Here is an 18,150-nt window from a genome sequence, read left to right as displayed (position 1 = left end):
ACATGAGCTCAGGCATACTCCACAGCAGGTTGAGTCGGATGGAGAAAGTCCACTGGATCTGAGCCGAAGTAGCTCCTTGTCAAGCAAGGAGCTGAGTGTGCCACAGCATGGAATTTGTGCGAGTATTCCACTCAGAAGTCAGTACAAACCAGTGGGTAATGTAACTGATCACAGGGTACCATCTCTTAACCACCCAGTAGTTTCCGTTCAAAACTGTGGGAGGCTAATGAAAAAGACATGGAGATCATGCCCACCATGACAAAACTTATCGTGGGAAAAACACCTAAAACCAGTTCACATAGATGACTTTGTGTGTCCAGTCAGCCCAGTCACCAACCTAGACTCAGACAGCACAGAGATGGACTTCCTCAATTTGATGTTCCCAGAGGAACTGTACTCACTTATTGCTGATGAAACTAACCGCTATGCTGCACAGAGGCAGGATGCAGCAGGCAAAGTTGATAAGCGGTGGAGTCCTGTTTGTCCTGGAGACATACGCACATTTCTAGGTGTCAGAATATACATGTCTAATGTACATGTTCCAGAATACAGGCAGTACTGGGAAATGCACCATCTGTATGGTCATTTCCCAATAGCTGAATACATGACCCCGGCGAGGTTTAAAAAAATTCAGCAGTATTTTCACTGCAATGACAAAAACCTCTGATGACCACAGGGCTGTTTGGGTCATGACAAGCTCCATCATGTACGGCCAATACTGGATGCTGTACTTCATGCATGTAGGACACAGTATAATGTGCATCGTGAGGTGGCAGTAGATGAAGCCATGGTTGGCTTCCGTGGATGTCTGACATTTAGACAGTATATGCCTGGCAAGCCGGAGAGGTATGGCATTAAGGTATGGGTGCTAGTTGACTCACATAATGGTTATGTGCATGAATTCTAGGTATACACTGGAAAGGCAGAGCAGACCACAGAGGTTGGACTGGCACACCGAGTTGTGGTCGACCTAACACGGGGGCTCATTGGAAAGAAGCATCACATTTACTTTGACAACTTCTTCTCCTCTCTCCCTCAGGCACAGCAACTGTTTCTGCAGGACAGTCTGTACTGCTGTGGAACCATGCGCACCAATAGGTCTGGATGGCCTGTAACATTCAACCGACAAGCCATTGGAAAAGCACCTCGAGGGTTCTACAAGCAGTTGCAGAGTGGACCATTGCTTGCAGCTGAATGGAAGGATAGCAACCCAGTATTTTTGCTGTCAACTAATAGTAACCCAACCTTGGCAGTCTCCAGCACACGCAGGAGACAGCACGATGGAACAAAAGCTGCAGTGCCATGTCCACCAGTTGTAAACATGTACAACACATACATGAATGGGGTGGACCGAGCGGATCAGCTCAGGACGCAGTATCCAACTGTTCAAAAGGCAAGGAAATGGTGGCTGTACTTGTTCTGGTTCCTATGGGATGTGGCCATAGTGAATGCTTACATTTTATTCCGTGAGAGTGCCAGCCACTGGCAGCTTTCACATTCTGGCCATGTTATTGCGGCAAGCCAGTTACAGTTTAGAAGAAACCTAGGCATGCATCCCTTGACCACCTACAAGAAAAGAAAAAGATGCATAGAATTACCGTCCGAGAGCCCATGACATGATTTGAACAAGGCTCACACTTTCCAGTGAAATGGCAGAAGGCACGATGCAGAAACTGTGCCAGCAAGGGTAAACATGCTGAACCATCATGGGGATGCCCGACCTGCAAGATTAACCTATGCATGGAATGCTTTGGTGAGTACCATGGCCATAAGGGTCTAGCAGACTGCTGACAGCAGTAAGATCTGCTCAGCACACTGTACAACAAAGTTGTGACCAGGCTGTTGGGTCCATTGCTGAATGGTCACATGTAAAGAGAAAAGGCAGAGGTAAGGCAGACTGCTGACACTGAAGGAGGTCATGAGACCATAGTGCTATCAGCAGTCTGAGTGGGCAGCCAGCACAGCTATGGGACACTACAGATAACCAACATCTGGAGCCCCATGCTTGTCCTTGGCATATTAGTGGAGCGGTGGTCCTTACCCTGCTTTTTCTCTTTACATGTGCCCTGGCTGTGCACCCTTGTCAGTGTCCACCCATGCTTTATTTCAGATAAGGTAAGACTGTCTTCTGTCTTTGGCATCACCACGGAAGATGTTCACCTGTTCAGAACGGATGGCATTCACCTAACTGAGGAGGGCATTGCGTTGTTCTTGACTAACCTCCACAATGGCGTGAGGAGAGCCATGCAAGATTGCTAACATGCAGCTTGTGAGCAGAATGGAAAACACCCATGACCAAGTCGGACCAATATAGTAAGTAAAACACTATTATGAAATGTGTTGTGTAAAATTCATTTCTCTGAGCTTGGCAAACGACTCTTATGGAAATTATGATTTTTTTCATCTTTTGGTAAATAACTTTGCATGGGAGCATCTGAATGTGCCAAATAATATCTCATTTTGAAGAAAGTATTGCTGGTTCCAACATGGTAAAATAATTGTGCCTGTATGTTTGACATATGTGCAGATATCAAAGTTTGTTTGGTACTTACGGTTATGGAGATTATGATTTTTTTCATATTTTGGTAAATAACTTTGCAAGGGAGCATCTGAATGTGCTAAGTAATACCTCATTTTGAAAAGATTATTTATAGTTCTAACATGGTAAAAGAATGGTGCCTGTATGTTGTACTCATAGGCAGATATCAAAGTCATGTGGTAAGAATTATATAGGGGAGACCAAAAGAAGTTTAGCAGAAAGAGTAAAGAAACATATTAGGGATGTAAAAAATAAAAAAATGATGAGTCCAGTAGCAGAACATTTTCATTTGGTACACGGGGGGGGGGTTATTAAGGAAATGAAAGTTACAATTTTAGAACAAGTAGAACACCAGTATGGTAATGAAAATTTATTAAAATATATTTTAAAGAAAAAAGAAGCTATTCTTATCATGAAATATGAAACTTTGCAGCCTAGGGGGCTTAACAAAGAGTGCAATTGGCAGGGTTTTATATGTTGATTGTTTTATCAGTAATTATGAGCAGTTTTATTTAATTGTTTAATTGATTTATTGGAATATGAAATGTTAAGAGAGTATATAATGTGGATGTATTAATGGGTAAAGTTTTTTACTCTGTAAAGGCAAAAGCCGAGGTGCTAGAGACAACACTATAAGGTTTTATCAATAAATTTATTCTGGTGGAAAGTAGAGCTGTTTTTCACTGGTCTTTCTTGTGGTTATAAAGATATCAAAGTTTGTTTGGAATTAGGTTATGGAAATTATGATTTTTTTTCATATTTTGGTAAATAACTTTGCAAGGGAGCATGTCAGTGTGCCAAGTAATACCTCATTTTGAAGACAGTGTTACTCCTTACAACATGGTAAAAGAACTATGTCTGTGCACTCTACACATGTACAGATATCACAGTTTGTTTAGTCTTGTACAATTATGAAAATTATACATTTACAATACTTTTCATTATTATGCCCAAATGTTTGCAAGGGCACATGGTGATCACACAAATGATGCATCATTTTGAAGCTGACATTCAGATGCACAACTTCTACACTGATATGTAGGCTCTGTCTTTTACAGGTGATGAGATATTATGCTTTGTTTATTTATCAGTTATGAAAAATAATATATTAATCATATTTCTGTGAATATCTCAAGAAAGGAACATCTTACAGTAATGGTTAAGGTATCATTTTAAAGCTGACATTCATATTAACAAATTACATTCAAATTGTATGAGTCTACATGGTACATTATTGTGCTTTGTTTTTCCAAAAAGGTAAAAAATATGCACAATATCAGCATTCCTTGCCAAATATTTAATAATAACTTTGATATACACTATCAACATTTACACTGTTGGAAAGGTCAGTGTCTGCTGAACAACTTTCGCGTTTACATTTTCAGTCTAGCTCTTATAGTTAAAGAGTTATGAACATTTGTTTTCTGTATGGTTTTACAAATGGATTTTCTGAAAATGAGCTTGGGCTGCACTTTTGTTCCTATGGTGGAATTAAGCAGGCAGCTTTTCTTGAGCTTCTCCAGAGTCAATGAGTTAATGTGTCTCTTTCCAGCATCATAACATAGTTAGGTAGGGGTTTGAATCCTGCAAACTGTGTGTGTGTGTGTGTGTGGGGGGGGTGTATGCGTGCAATTGTCTTTGAAAGGAGTTCCCTTTTTGGAGACTGTGAAAACACACCAGGCTGAACAAGGAGAAGGTGACAGTGAGCTGTCTGTCGGGCGCTAGGATCTGCCACATAACACAAGCACTCAGGTCACTCCAAGGCAAGTACAAATATGACTCAGTCATTGTCCATGCTGGTGTGAATGCCCTGAGACATACCTCCCTGGACTACATGAAAAGAGACATAGAGGAGCTCTGTGAGCATGTGGCCCAGGCCGGTATGACCCTGACCTTGAGTAGCATCTTACCCTCACCAAGAATGATGCCACAATATGAAGACAAGATGATCAATTTCAACAATTGTCTTAAGTATTGGTGTCATTCAAAGGGGATCCAATGCCTGTCAGCTTGGGATGACATGCTCGACAAGCCACGATGCTTCGCTAGGGATGGCTTGCACCTGTCACCCCTGGGCTTTCAGATATTGGCAAAGGCTCTTGCTACCCCCATAGTGCCTTTTTTAGGCAAGGCTCAAAAGACAAACCCACCTCCATAGGTATCACAAGGGATAAGAAACTAAGAGTAATGCTACTCAACGCCAAAAGTCTAAACCTCAAGATGCATGCACTCAAAACTCTCCTTAGCATGGAGAACATCGATATCTGTGCAGTAACAGAAACCTGGTTCAAGGCTCCCGAGAGCACCCCAGCACTACCAGGTTATACCTCATACCATGCTTTTCGGCCCCAAAACTTGGACCGTACCAGAAAAGGAGGGGGAGTATCAATATTCGTCAAAGATACCCACACCTCCAGGTTGGTGGCACAGCATGAAGCATCAGAGACTATCCATCTGCAACTAACAGTGGGTAAAACTGCCTTCCAGTTTATAGCCTGCTACAGACCACCCCCCAAACCCAGGAACCCCACTCAGCCTTCCTGAGAACACTGGAAAATATGAAGGTCTCTCCAAACACCATTATATTGGGCGACTTCAACTACCCAAACATAGACTGGGAGCATTACTCTAGCTCCAACACACTAGCTCAAAGGTTCCTAGAATTTATAAACTCAAATGCTATGGAACAACTTGTTACCACTCCCACAAGAGGGTAAAACATACTGGACCTGATCATCACCAACATGGGGACTCTATGCTCCAGACCAGAAGTGTATCCCTCACTGGTAAGATCAGACCATAAACTAATCTCACTGGATATTCACATCCCGACCCCACCCCCTGCCCAGAAAACCACAGTGAAAAACTTCTCTAAAGCAAATTTCACACTCCTCAAAACCGAGGTGGAATCCTTCAAAGCCCCCGGGCCTGTGGAAAATGCGTCCCAGACCACAGAATCCTTTATAAACGCATTCTATGAACACCTTCAGGAATGCATGGATCATGCAATCCCATATAAATAAGACCCAATCCTCCAAAGGCAGACGTCCTGTCTGGTGTACCCCAGCCAGAAACAAACTACACAATAGAAGGAGGAAGCTACTACATGATAGAGCAAAATCCCAAAAAGGGAAGGCATCTCTGATCAGTGTTAGCAAAAAACTACGGGCACTCATAAAATCATCTAAGGCCAGCTTCAAGAGAAAAATTGCACAGGACACTAAGGATAATCATAAGGCTTTCTTTAGTTATGTTAGGAACCTGGGTGGGAATTCCCAGATATGCTCAGAATTAGTCCAAAATGACAAAAAATACACTGAACCCACAGACATTGCCAACATCCTAGCTGACAGGTTCAGCGCAAACTCCCCCCCCTCCCCACCAAAAGGGCAAACATCTATCCCAGCAGAGTGCTGCCCCCCTGACATCTCAGATGCTCAGGTAAGAGCCGCCCTCTCCAAAGCAAAAAACACAGCATCAATGGGGTCCCGGGCTGCGTCCTACATGAACTCCAAGAAGAGCTAAACCCAAACATAAAACTACTGTTAAAGCTCAGCCTTACCACAGGATATGTACCCAAAGAGTGGCGTACAGCAACAGTGGTCCCTCTCCACAAAGGTGGTGCCTCAACAGATCCTGGAAACTATTGCCCCATAAGCCTGACTAGCTTGGTCTGCAAAGCTATGGAAAGGATCATCATGGACCTCATAAAAAAAGATATTGGGGACCTACAGACACTGGATCCTACCCAGTTCGGCTTTGTTAAGGGCAGATCCTGCCTCTTAAACCTGGTTGATTTCTTTGAAACAGTCACCAAGGCCATTGACGAGGGGAAGGTGGTCCACACAGCCTACCTGGACCTCGCAAATGCCTTCGATACAATACCCCACTCGGGCATTATAGATAAGCTCACCAGCTTAAACATAAACCCCTATGTCACTAGATGGGTTGCAAACTGGCTCAATGACAGAACCCACATGGTTAGAATTGCTGGAGCCATGTCAGACTCCAAACCAGTTACAAGTGGCGTCCCACAAGGCTCAGTCCTGGGACCTCTCCTGTTCGGTATACATTTCTCGGAGGTACAGGCCAACACGGAAGGACTGTGGCTGACCAAGTTTGCAGATGACTGCAAACTGGGCACTATAATCGACTCTCCAGCCGACACAAGCATCCTCCAAAACGGCCTCATAGAATCAGCAACTGGTGCCAGAGCCATGGCCTCAAGCTAAATGCGAAAAAGTGTATAGTCATCCCCTTTGGCAAAAACAAAGTGCCCACAAATTACCACATAGGTGGTAATCCATTAAGTACAGAAGAAGTAATTAGGGACCTGGGGACCCAAGTTGATAGCAATCTCTCATTTGACAACCACGTGGCCAAAGTGGTTAGAAAAACATTTTATATAGCCAACTTAATCATGAAGGGATTCACATCTAGATCAGGGGAGGTCATCGTGCCTCTTTACTCATCCCTCATCAGGCCCATAATTGAGTACAATGCCCCTTTTGGGATGTACCTTACCAGACACCTGCAGCAACTGGAAAGACCCCAAAAGTACCTCACCAAGAGGATCAAAGGGCTCAAACAGATGCCATATGCTGCCCGGTTAAAGAAACTCCAGCTCTACTCAGTGGCATACCACTTGCTCAGAGGTGATCTGTGCCTGACGTATAAAGCCATGTCCAACCCGGAATTAATGGACATGCTGCACCTCAGAAAATCCAAATCCCATCGAGCTACACGCTCGAGAGACTTGAACCTCAGCACTGAAATAAATAGGACATGCTGGAGGGACAGATTCATAACCCAGAGGCTCCCTTCACTCTGGAATAAAATCCCAGTCCAGGTTAGACAGAGTCCCTCATTGACTCTCTTCAAGAGCAATCTTGATGAGTGGATGGGGGATTGTAGGTTTACCCCGGGTATCACTTCTGTGTCACTGTTAGATAGAGGCACAGTATACTAACCTCGAAAAAGGGCATAGCAAAATTAATTTAAAATGGGTGGCGAAAGCCAAACACACTCTGGCTAGGCTTATAAATGCCCTAGGGCAGATAGCCTAGTATGAACCTATGAATCTATGAAGACGTACATTCCTCTTTGGAAATTCTGATGATGTCACCATCCTACAAATACAGCAGGAGAAGGCAAACCAGCCAATAAAGCAAATAGCGTGCCATGTTAGTGCGTCTCTTTCTCTAGTATCATAACATAGTTAGGTAGGGGTTTGAATCTTGCAAACAGTGAGTGTGTGTAATTGTCTTTAAAAGCAGTGTCCTTTTTGGAGACTGTGAAAACACACTAAAAGAGGTACATTCCTCTTTGGAAAGTCTGATGATGTCACCATCCTACAAATAATGCAGGAGAAGAGAAAGCAGCCAGTAAAGCAAATAGCGCGCTGTGTTAGTGCGTTTCTCTCTAGTATCATAACATAATTAGGTAGGGGTTTGAATCCTGCAATCAGTGAGTGAGTGTGGGGGGGGGAGTAGGTGTGTAATTGTCTTTGAAAGGAGTGTCCTTTTTGGAGACTGTGAAAACACACTAAAAGAGGTACATTCCTCTTTGGAAAGTCTGATGATGTCACCATCCTACAAATACAGCAGGAGAAGGAAAACCAGCCAGTAAAGCAAAAAGCGCGCCCTGTTAATGCGTCTTTCTCTCTCTAGTATCACAACATAGTTAGATAGGGGGGTTGAATCCTGCAAATGCTGACTGTGTGTGTGTCACTGTTGGTCAACGCGGTGTGGGTTTTGCTTTTACTATGGTATGATATAGTATGATGTCAACAGTAAGTGCATTGCACACATCAGGTATCTGCATTGGAAATATATATGTGTACATGTCCCCTCAATCAGTACATAGGTGTGAAGCCTGCATACTACATGAATACATTTGTTTCCATTGACAGGTTCTGCCACTGCTTTCAGATCGTAGGTCACATATGTATGTATGTGACACGACCGTCCACTGTCGTGTTCTGTGGCCAAGGTCATCTGTGGCACACACACCCATGACAGTTACTTAAGAGTAGTGTGAGTGAGGGTATATGCCTGGGATATATGTCAGACATGGTCATACACAACAAAGTCTGCCAAGAATGGACAGTCTTTATAGGTGTACAACTGCCCTGTGGATATGCATTCAGGCCTCTAATGTCTTATGTGATACACCTTGGGACTCCACAATACCTATGGATATGTGGATACCAAGGGACACATGACATAATATGGGTCTGTATGTATACAATGGTACCTGACATACATGTTGAGGGCTACCACATGTGTGGTACTGATGGGATAGTATGTTTAATACATGAGGATGACTATGCTATAGTCGGCTTACTGCTATACAGCATGTATCACACAACAGGTATCTGTCTGTATGATACCCTTGTGTAGGATATGTGTCCCATCCAGGGAATGCATTGTAGGCCAATCCATGCATTCCCAGATTTGGATGGACACATCCCTAGTGTGTCTGCATGTACCTGAGGGGGCTATATGACACACAGGTGTGGTCACAGTAATGGGTGGCAGTCATTACCACTGGTTAGTGTTATAGTGTGCTGGCACCAGTTATCTGTCTCTGTGAGACCTTTTTGAAGGATGTTTGTGTCAGCTAGAGAGTTGATTATGGCGCCCAGTTTGCAGTCGTCTGCGATCTTGGTGATGCATAGTCCTCCCACGTTTGCCTGTACCTCGGAAAAGTATATACCGAACAGGAGTGGTCCCAGGACAGAACCCTGTGGGATGCCACTTGTGACCGGTTTCGAGTCTGACATGGCTCCAGCAACTCTCACTCTGTGGGTTCTGTCTTTGAGCCAGTTTGCGACCCATCTTGTGACATAGGGGTTTATATTTAAGCTGGATAGCTTATCTATGATGCCCGAGTGGGGTATTGTGTCAAATTTTATTTTATTATTTTATTTTATTTTACATTTGTTGACCAGGCTAGTCTAGCTGGATATATGTCCATTTTCAGTAGAGGCCCGAGGAGATAAGCTCCGCTTTTATAATTTTAATGATACTAAGTAAAAACCATTAAGCACTACATGTAAACATAATAACATAATAATAAGATAAAAAACATTTTTGATATTGATACTGGTGATGTGGTACAAAAAGTGATGGAATGACAAAGTATTGTAGAACATGACATTCATGAAGTATACAATAAACATGTACAGAGAGAGGGATTAAGGAAATATCAGCTGAAAAAGAAAGTAAACTTAGTCAGGGGTGAAATAAGTCAGCTGCCAAGAAGTAAAGTTAGTCAGGATAAGTACAGGGGCACAGCCATTGTGTTTTGAGGTAAAGCTTGAGTTTCTTTTTAAAGGGAGACTTTGAGGGAATAGAAGAAAGTTCAGAGGGAAGCAGGTTCCAATCTTTTCCAACAGTGTTTGAGAAGAGAGAGTCTCCGGCCTTGTTGTTTGACTTGACAGAGTCTATAAGAAGTTTGTGTGCAGATCTCAGGGACTTTAGGTTGTGGTATGGGTGAATCAGACTGGATAGTATAGGTGTTTTGTCAGGCTGATAAAGAATTTGATGGGCTATGCTTAGCTGGTTAATTTAATTTTTAGTTGCTGTTGATATTCCAGCCAGCCTAGTTGTTTTAAATTAGTACAGTGGTGGGTTCTGTAAGGGTTTCCTGTGGCAAATCTGGCTATGTTGTGGTAGGAGTTTTCTAGTTTTGACAGATTTTTTTTTTGATAAGTTGGTAAAAATGGGGGAGGCATGGAGAAGGGGTGAGATAAGGTGGGAGTGGGCTATAGTTGTTCTAGATTTGATTCTGTAAAGAGAGCCTATTTTTTTTATTAATGGTTTTCAGTGTGTTGTTAATATGGGCATCGAAGTTAAGGTTGTTGTCAATGGTAATGCCTAGTAGTTTGGTAGTAGACTCTTGTGATATAGGTGTGCCATTTGTTGATGTTATAGTAAAATCAATGAGGGGAGATTTGCTCGAAGGTGTGAAGAGGAGCAGTTTAGTTTTTTTAGGGTTGAGTAGTAGACAATGCTGGGAAAACCATTCTTCTACAGAGTTAAATATGTGTTGTGTGAGGGAGTGAAGGTGTGATACAGATGTGGCTGAACAGATAAGCATTGAATCATCTGCGTACTGTATACATGTAGCTTGGGGAGCTACTTGGTGTAGGTCATTGATAAATAAAGAAAATAGGAGAGGACCTAGTATAGACCCTTGTGGGACACCACTGTTGACAGGTAGTTGGGAGGATAGAGTGGAGTTCCAGAGTACTGCTTGATGTCTGTTGTTTAAGTAGGACTTAAACCAGTTAATAGATTGGGTATCAATTGATAAGGATTGAAGAATGTGAATGAGTATTTGGTGGTTGACCATGTCAAAGGCTTTGGACAGATCTAAGAAAAGTGCTGAGGAAAGGGTGTTCTTGTTGCAATTTTTGTTGATTGTGTCTGTAAAGGAGAGGAGGGCTGTGGTGGTACTGTGGGATGGTCTGAAACTGTGTTGGGTGTTAGAGAGTAGGTTATTATGGAGAAGGTGGTGAAGCAGTTGTTTGTGGACACACCTTTCCATGATCTTAGATAAGGGCGAAAGAAGGGCTATAGGGCGGTAATTAGAGATTTCAGTAGAATTTCCACCTTTATGAAGTGGGATAATGTGGGAGATTTTCCAAAGTTTAGGGACATATCCTTCAGTAATGGTTCTATTTATCAGGATTGAAATTGGGAAGGCTATTGCTTTAGCTGCTAATTGCAAGTATTCCGCGGGTAATAGGTCAGCAGAGGGAGTACATGGTTTGAGTTTTTTTTAGAAGGGAGAGAATATAAGTTGTCGGGACTGGTTGGAAGTGAAAAGGTGGGGGTGGGTTTAGGTTGCTGTTAGACATGTGTGTGTTTTTGATGGGAAGTTGACTTGCTAAGGTTTGAATAGTTTCGATGAAGAGGGAATTAAAGGAATTTGCTGTTTGGTTGGGGTTATTTATGTCAGAGCCTTGTGGGTTGGGTGTGTCAGGTTTGCTTGGCTGTAGTAATTGATTTATGGTTGCCCAGAACTTTTGTGGGTTATTTTGGCGAGAATGTTGAGGTTTCAGGTAATAATTTTTTTTATCGTTCATTATTGCTTTTTTAGTTTCATTTCTTAGTTGCTTAAAGATTTGGTAGTCTGCTGTGTTTTTAGTTAAGCGAGATTTGTTCCAGGCTTTATTTCTGAGAGTGATTTTTTGTTTGGTTTCTATAGAGAGCCAGGGGGCAGGTTTAGTTTTGATTCTAGTGGAGCGTGTGGGGGCATGGTAATTGAGGATAGTTAGAAACTTAGCATTAAAGAAATCAATAGCTTAATCTAGCGGAAGATGTTTTAAGGGTGTCCAGTTGCATGCTTCCAGTTCAGTTTGAAATAGCTCCAAGTTGAAACTTTTTTTGGATCTGATTGTTCTGGTTATGATTTGGGTAGGAGGGTTGGTTTTAAGCCTGATGATGTAGGTTAGTAAGCGATCACTTATAGCATCAGGGAGGGTTCCTGTTTTATAAGTATGGGGTTGGTTGTTGGTGAGTATCCAGTCTATGGTACTTTCCTTTTTGTTAATTTTATTTATTCTAGTGGGGGAGGTGATGGTCTGAGAGAATCCATAAAGGTTAATATGGCTAGTAGGTTGTATGTTGTTACAAGATTGCCAATCGATGTTTACATCACCTAAGATGATTATCTCTTGGGGTAAGTTTAATGATAGCCAACATAGGATCTTTTCTATGGTGGAAATGTTGTTACCTGGTGGAACATAAATGCAGATAATATAGATTGATTTGACTTTGTTTATTTCTAGTTTGGTAATACGAAGTTCAGCATTAGATTCCTGGGGAGGTTTTTGGTGGTATGTGGTTATTTGAAGGCTAGATTTAAATAATATGGCCATACCTCCACCTTTTTTAGATTCTCTGTCGAGACGTAAGATGTTATAGCCAGGAGGAATGATTTCACTGTCTTTTGTTGAGGGTTTTAACCAGGTTTCTGTTAGACAAATAATATCAAAAGAGTACAGCTGTAAGAGAGCATGTAGTTGAGTTGTTTTATTATTAATACTACGTATGTTAAGGTTGGCTACTGAGAGTGAGTTTTTGGGTTGCCTAAGCAGTGGGTTTACAATGGGATTTAGTTTACTGGATTGATTTAAGGAGGAGTCAGTTGGACCTGGGTTTGGGTGAATATCTCCATTTTTAAGTAAGAGGAGTAAGGTTAGGTAAGTAGTGTTTGTATATTTACTATGTGGAAGGGGTATCCTTATGGGATTAGGGTATACATGTTTAATGTGGGTTATTCTATGATATCTGGGTAATAAATAGCTAGGTATGGAAGTTATGTTGATGTGATGGTTGGGGTAGATAGGAATTAAGGAGGAAGTTTGTTTGTGTTATATGTTAAGGTGTGAGAGTAGTGGTTGTTGATAGGAGGTAGTAAGGTGTGCTAATAATAGAGTGAGAGTAAGAGAGAACATGAATATGGTATGTTTGAGTACTAGGGTGGGAAGTTTATACATTTTAAAGGTTGATATTAATTATAGTTACTAGTACAAGTGTTGTGGGTGTGGTATTGTTAGACTAGTTAAGTGGTATTTGTGTAAGGGTGTGGTTAAGGAAAGAAATATTGGGTGAAGAGAGAGGGGATTGGATAGTTGCTGTTGGGTTGTAATTGGAGGAACAGGAGAGGGGTGTGGTTAGTTAGGTATATATGTAGATGCACTGGGGGTGGGTGGGATTTGGGGGTAGGTCAGGGGAGCGGAGTGAGCCCGCATGGCGAACGGAGCGGGTAGAAACAATAGAAGGAGAAGCTGGAAAGGAGACTATCAGAAATGCAGGTGAGTAAAGGTAAGAGAGGTATACCAGGACAAGGGAAAGGTCTAGAATGGCCAAGTATGCCAGCAAAAAGACAACAAAATAAAGGAGGGTTAAATCAGTGTTTAAGCATAAGGTGAAAGAGATGAGGGGCAGGTCAGGGAATAGAAACAAAAAACCAGGCAAGTTACAGAGGTAAAAAAATCAAACAGAAGGGAGGCAGATGGAGTACTGGCAAGGCTGAGGGAGAGGGGGAACCAATTCTGAAAATACAGGTGTAGGACGGTTAGTGCAAGAGGGAGCAGCAGAGAAAAAAAAAGGGGGATGAGGGTGCCACCTAGTGGATAAAGCAGGTAAAGAAGAAGGAGTGAGGGGAGGCTTACTAGTGAAGAGGTGAAGTAAACACTAAATAATAAGAGAAGGAAAGTTAAAGGTGCGGAGGTGAGAAGGTAGAAGAGAGGTTGGGAAGAAGGGGTACCGGCTGCTGGACGCTCAAGCACAGGCAGACTGTAAGACCCTTGTAGATATCTAAAAACAGAGGCCTAGTATACTAGCGGGACTATACTCATAACCTACTTTCTTCTTTTCTTGATAGTGTATACAAAAAGGAGGTAAGCAGATTCAGTCACTGGAGTTTGGATGGGTTCTTGAGACACCAGAAAGGTTGAAGCTAAGGCAGGAATCTGAGCAGAGTAGAGCTAGGTACTTTGGGGAGAAGGGAGGCAGGTAAAAAGGAAGAGGGTTAGTACAGGTATCAGGCCTGTGAAGTATACTAAAAAAAATACAACAGTAACAATCAGAAAATAGGTAACACAATATTAATCTGACTAACACATATAGTCCACATTACAAGCTACAAAGCAATGCAGAGTATTTACAAGGCTTTGTTGAGCGAGAGAGCAACTCCTTAAATGGCAATGCAAAACGCTGTAACACAGTGTTGCCCTTATTGATAACTAAAACTAGAGAATATGAGGGCAGCTTCTAAACCATAAAAATTTAATTTAAATTAAAAATAACGGCAAGAATTTAACAAATATTACAGTATAACGTGCAAAAAATAAGCAAGACCTAGGAGCAATAAAACAGAGAATTAAAAGAAAAGAGGGGTCTTCAACAATGACTAGGGGTAAATGCTTGAGCAATTGAGGTAGGTACAACGGCAACTTGAGGAAGGCCAGATTACCGTAGTGTGGTGCTAAAACCGAGCTGCATTTAGTTAAATACAGCTGTGATTCCTAAGGTTTACTTGAGAATGGGTCCCCTATGCAGTTGTGTAAGCTCCACTAGAGTGATGACAGAAGCCGCTGTTTCAGCTACTACAAGCGCTTAAGCGCAAGTGAATAGTAAGGTTTCTTTAACATTTAGGGAAGCTTCAGCTAAGTAAGGCAGTAAAAATGCTGTCTTTAGTTAAATACAGCTAATAATTCCTAAGATATACTTAAGTATTGGTTCCCCAGACAGTTATCCAAGCTCCGCTAAAGAGACGACAAAAAACTGCCGTTTCAGTTACTACAAGCGCAGAAGTGCAAGTGAGTAGTAAAGTTCCTTAAATATGTTGGGAGGCTTCACAAGCGTGGCTGATTACTAGATGGCTGTTTCGAACTGCTGAAACTGTCGAACTGTCGAAATGCCTTTGCTAGGTCCAGATAGGCTGTGTGGACTACCTTCCCTTCATCTATGGCTTTGGTGACTGTTTCAAAGAAGTCAACCAGGTTCAAAAGGCAGGATCTGCCCTTGACAAAGCCGAACTGGGTAGGATCTAGTGTCTGTAGGTCCCCAATGTCTTTGTTTATGAGCTCCATGATGATCCCCTCCATAGCCTTGCAGACTAAGCTAGTCAGGTTTATGGGGCGATAGTTTCCAGGGTTCGTAGAGGCTCCACCTTTGTGGAGTGGGACCACTGTTGCTGTACGCCATTCTGTGGGCACATATCCTGTAGTGAGGCTGAGATCGTATAGCTGTTTTATTTGAGGGATTAGTTCTTCTTGTAGTTCATGTAGGACACAACCTGGGACACCATCTGGTCCCATGGAAGCAGTGTTTTGTGCTTTGGAGAGGGCAGCCTTCACCTGAGCATCTGAGATGTTTGGGAGGCAGCCCTCTGCTGGGATAGATACTTGCTCTTTTGGGGGGGAGGGGGTGGAGAAGTTTGCACTGAACCTGTCTGCCAGGATATTGGTGATGTCTGTGGTTTCAGTGTATTTTTTGTCGTTTAGAATCAACTCAGAACAAGTCTGGGAGTTGCATCCCAGGTTTCTAACATAACTGAAAAAAAGCCCTATGATTGTCTTTGGTGTCTTGTGCAATTTTTCTCTCGAAGCTGGCCTTGGAGGATTTTATGAGGGATCGTAATTTTTTGCTAGTACTGATCAGAGATGCCTTCCCTATTAGGGATTTTGCTCTATCATGTAGTAGCTTCCTCCTTCTGTTGTACAGTTTATTTATGGCAGGGGTCCACCAGACTGGATGCCTGCCTTTGGATGATTCGGTCTTGGTTTTGTTTGGGATAGCATGATCCATGCATTCCTGGAGATGTCCATAGAATGCATTTATATAGGATTCTGCAGTTTGGGCTGTAGTTTCCACTGGCCCTGGGGCCTTGAAGGATTCCACTTTGGTTTTGAGAAGTGAGAAGTTCACTTTTGAGAAGTTTTTCACTGTGGTTTTCTGGGCTGGGGGTGGGGTCGGGATGTGGACATCCAGTGAAATTAATTTATGGTCTGATCTTACCAATGAGGGATATACTTCTGGTGTGGAGCATAGAGTCCCCATGTTGGTAATGATCAGGTCTAGTATGTTGTCCCTCTTGGGAGTGGTGACTAGTTGTTCCATAGCATTTGAGTTTATAATTTCCAGGAATCTTTGGGCTAAGGTGCTGGGGCTTGAGTAGTGCTTCCAGTCAATGTTTGGTTAGTTGAAGTCGCCCAATATAATGGTGTTCGGAGAGATCTTAATGTTCTCCAATGTTTTCAGGAAAGCCGAATGGGATTCCTGACTTTGAGAGGGTGGTCTGTAGGATGCTATAAACTGAAAAGCAGTCTTGCTCACTGTTAGTTGCACATGGATGGTCTCCGATACTTCATGCAATGCCACTAACCTGGAGGTGTGGATATCCTTGATAAATATGGAAACTCCCCCTCCTTTTGTGGTTCGGTCCGGGTTTTGGGGCCGAAAAGCATGATATGAGGTATAGCCTGGTAGTGCTGGGGTGCTCTCTGGAGCCTTGAACCAGGTTTCTGTCACTGCACAGATATCGATGTTCTCCATACTGAGGAGAGCTTCGAGTGCGTGCATCTTGAGGTTAAGACTTCTGGCATTTAGCAGCATTACCCTTAGTTTCTTGTTCCTTGTACTGTCTATGGGGGTGGGTTTGACTTTTGAGCCTTGCCTAAAAAGGCACTATGGGGGTGGCAAGAGCCTTTGCCAATATCCGAAAGCCCAGTGGTGACAAGTGCAAGCCGTCCCTAGCAAAGCAACGTGGCTTGTCGAGCATGTCATCCCAGGCTGACAGACACTGGATCCCCTTTGAATGACACCAAAATTTTAGCCAATTGTTAAAATCGATCATTTTGTCTTTGTACTGTGGCATCATTCTAGGTGAGGGTAAGATGCTGCTCAAGGTCAGGGTCATACCAGCCTGGGCTACATGATCAGAGAGCTCCTCTATGTCTCTTTTCATGTAGTCCAGGGAGGTGCCTCAGGTCATTCACACCAGCATGTTCAATGACTGAGTCATATTTGTATTTGCTTTGGAGTGACCTGAGTGCTTGCGTTATGTGTCGGATCCTAGCACCCGACAGGCAGCTCACTGTGACCTTCTCTTTATTCAGCCTGGTGAGCAGGATGTCAGTGTGTCTGACAATAGAGTCACCTATAACAAGAGTATCAGGTGTGTTATTCAGCCTTAAGGGCTGTGGCTGCTTGGCACACTGACTTTGTGGGTTATGTGTTGTGTGTGTTTTGTTTTGAGGTAGTGTTTGCTTGGATGTCTGCTTTGGAGGTCTCTGTTGCTTAGGTAGATTTTTATTTAGAGCCTCCGAATATGTTTTTGTGTATTTATGTGTTTGGTTCGCTGATGTGATGGGACTATGTGATACTGGAATTGTGTTGTGTGAGGTTACCTCATTATCCTGACTGGTTACACCAGTTTTGAGATGAGAGAGCTCAGCCTTCAGTTTGGCTAAATAGTTGCATCTCTCACATATATTTGAACCTGTTTGGAGGAGGAGAGGGTTGTCCGTGTACATGAGACAGTTGTAACATTGCCTCAGAATTCCCTGATTCACCAGCTGGACTGGAGAGGAAACCATTGACTGACCTTTGGACATGCTAGAGTAATAGGGAAACTGAATTTAAGATGGACCAATAGACAGGGTAATCGTAGAGATATAAGAGTAAGTAGTGCTTATGGTTTAATAGTGCTAACTTGTAGGATTACTTAATTGAACCAGTGAAGGGCCTTAGAATGAGAATATCGTGTTTAAATTGAGAGATAGAGCAGTTCTAAGGGAAAAAGTGAAGAGCAGACTTTGTGGAGCCAGGAATAGTTTAAACCCAGTTAGGCATGTTATATTTCTTTCAGCACCAAGTTATTGTATATCTGCTGTGGCTTAGTGGTACATCATGCAGAATGGTGAGTCCAAGGTGTGGGGTTTGAGACTGACAAGGGTATTTTATTTTGCTGCTGAGCAATACAAGGGCCTTGTCGTACATAGTGACTAAGGCACTTTTAAGCAGCTGTAAGCGGGTTTGCGTGGGTTTGTGCGACGCTTAGCTTAGCTTATTGTATTTTAGCACTACTAA

Source organism: Protopterus annectens, chromosome 9.part0 (assembly GCF_019279795.1).
Source record: "Protopterus annectens isolate FY-2018-M chromosome 9.part0, PAN1.0, whole genome shotgun sequence".
In the NCBI taxonomy this organism is placed as follows: Eukaryota; Metazoa; Chordata; order Ceratodontiformes; family Protopteridae; genus Protopterus; species Protopterus annectens.
The sequence above is the reverse complement of the archived record's forward strand: the minus strand, read 5'-3'. Positions refer to the sequence as shown.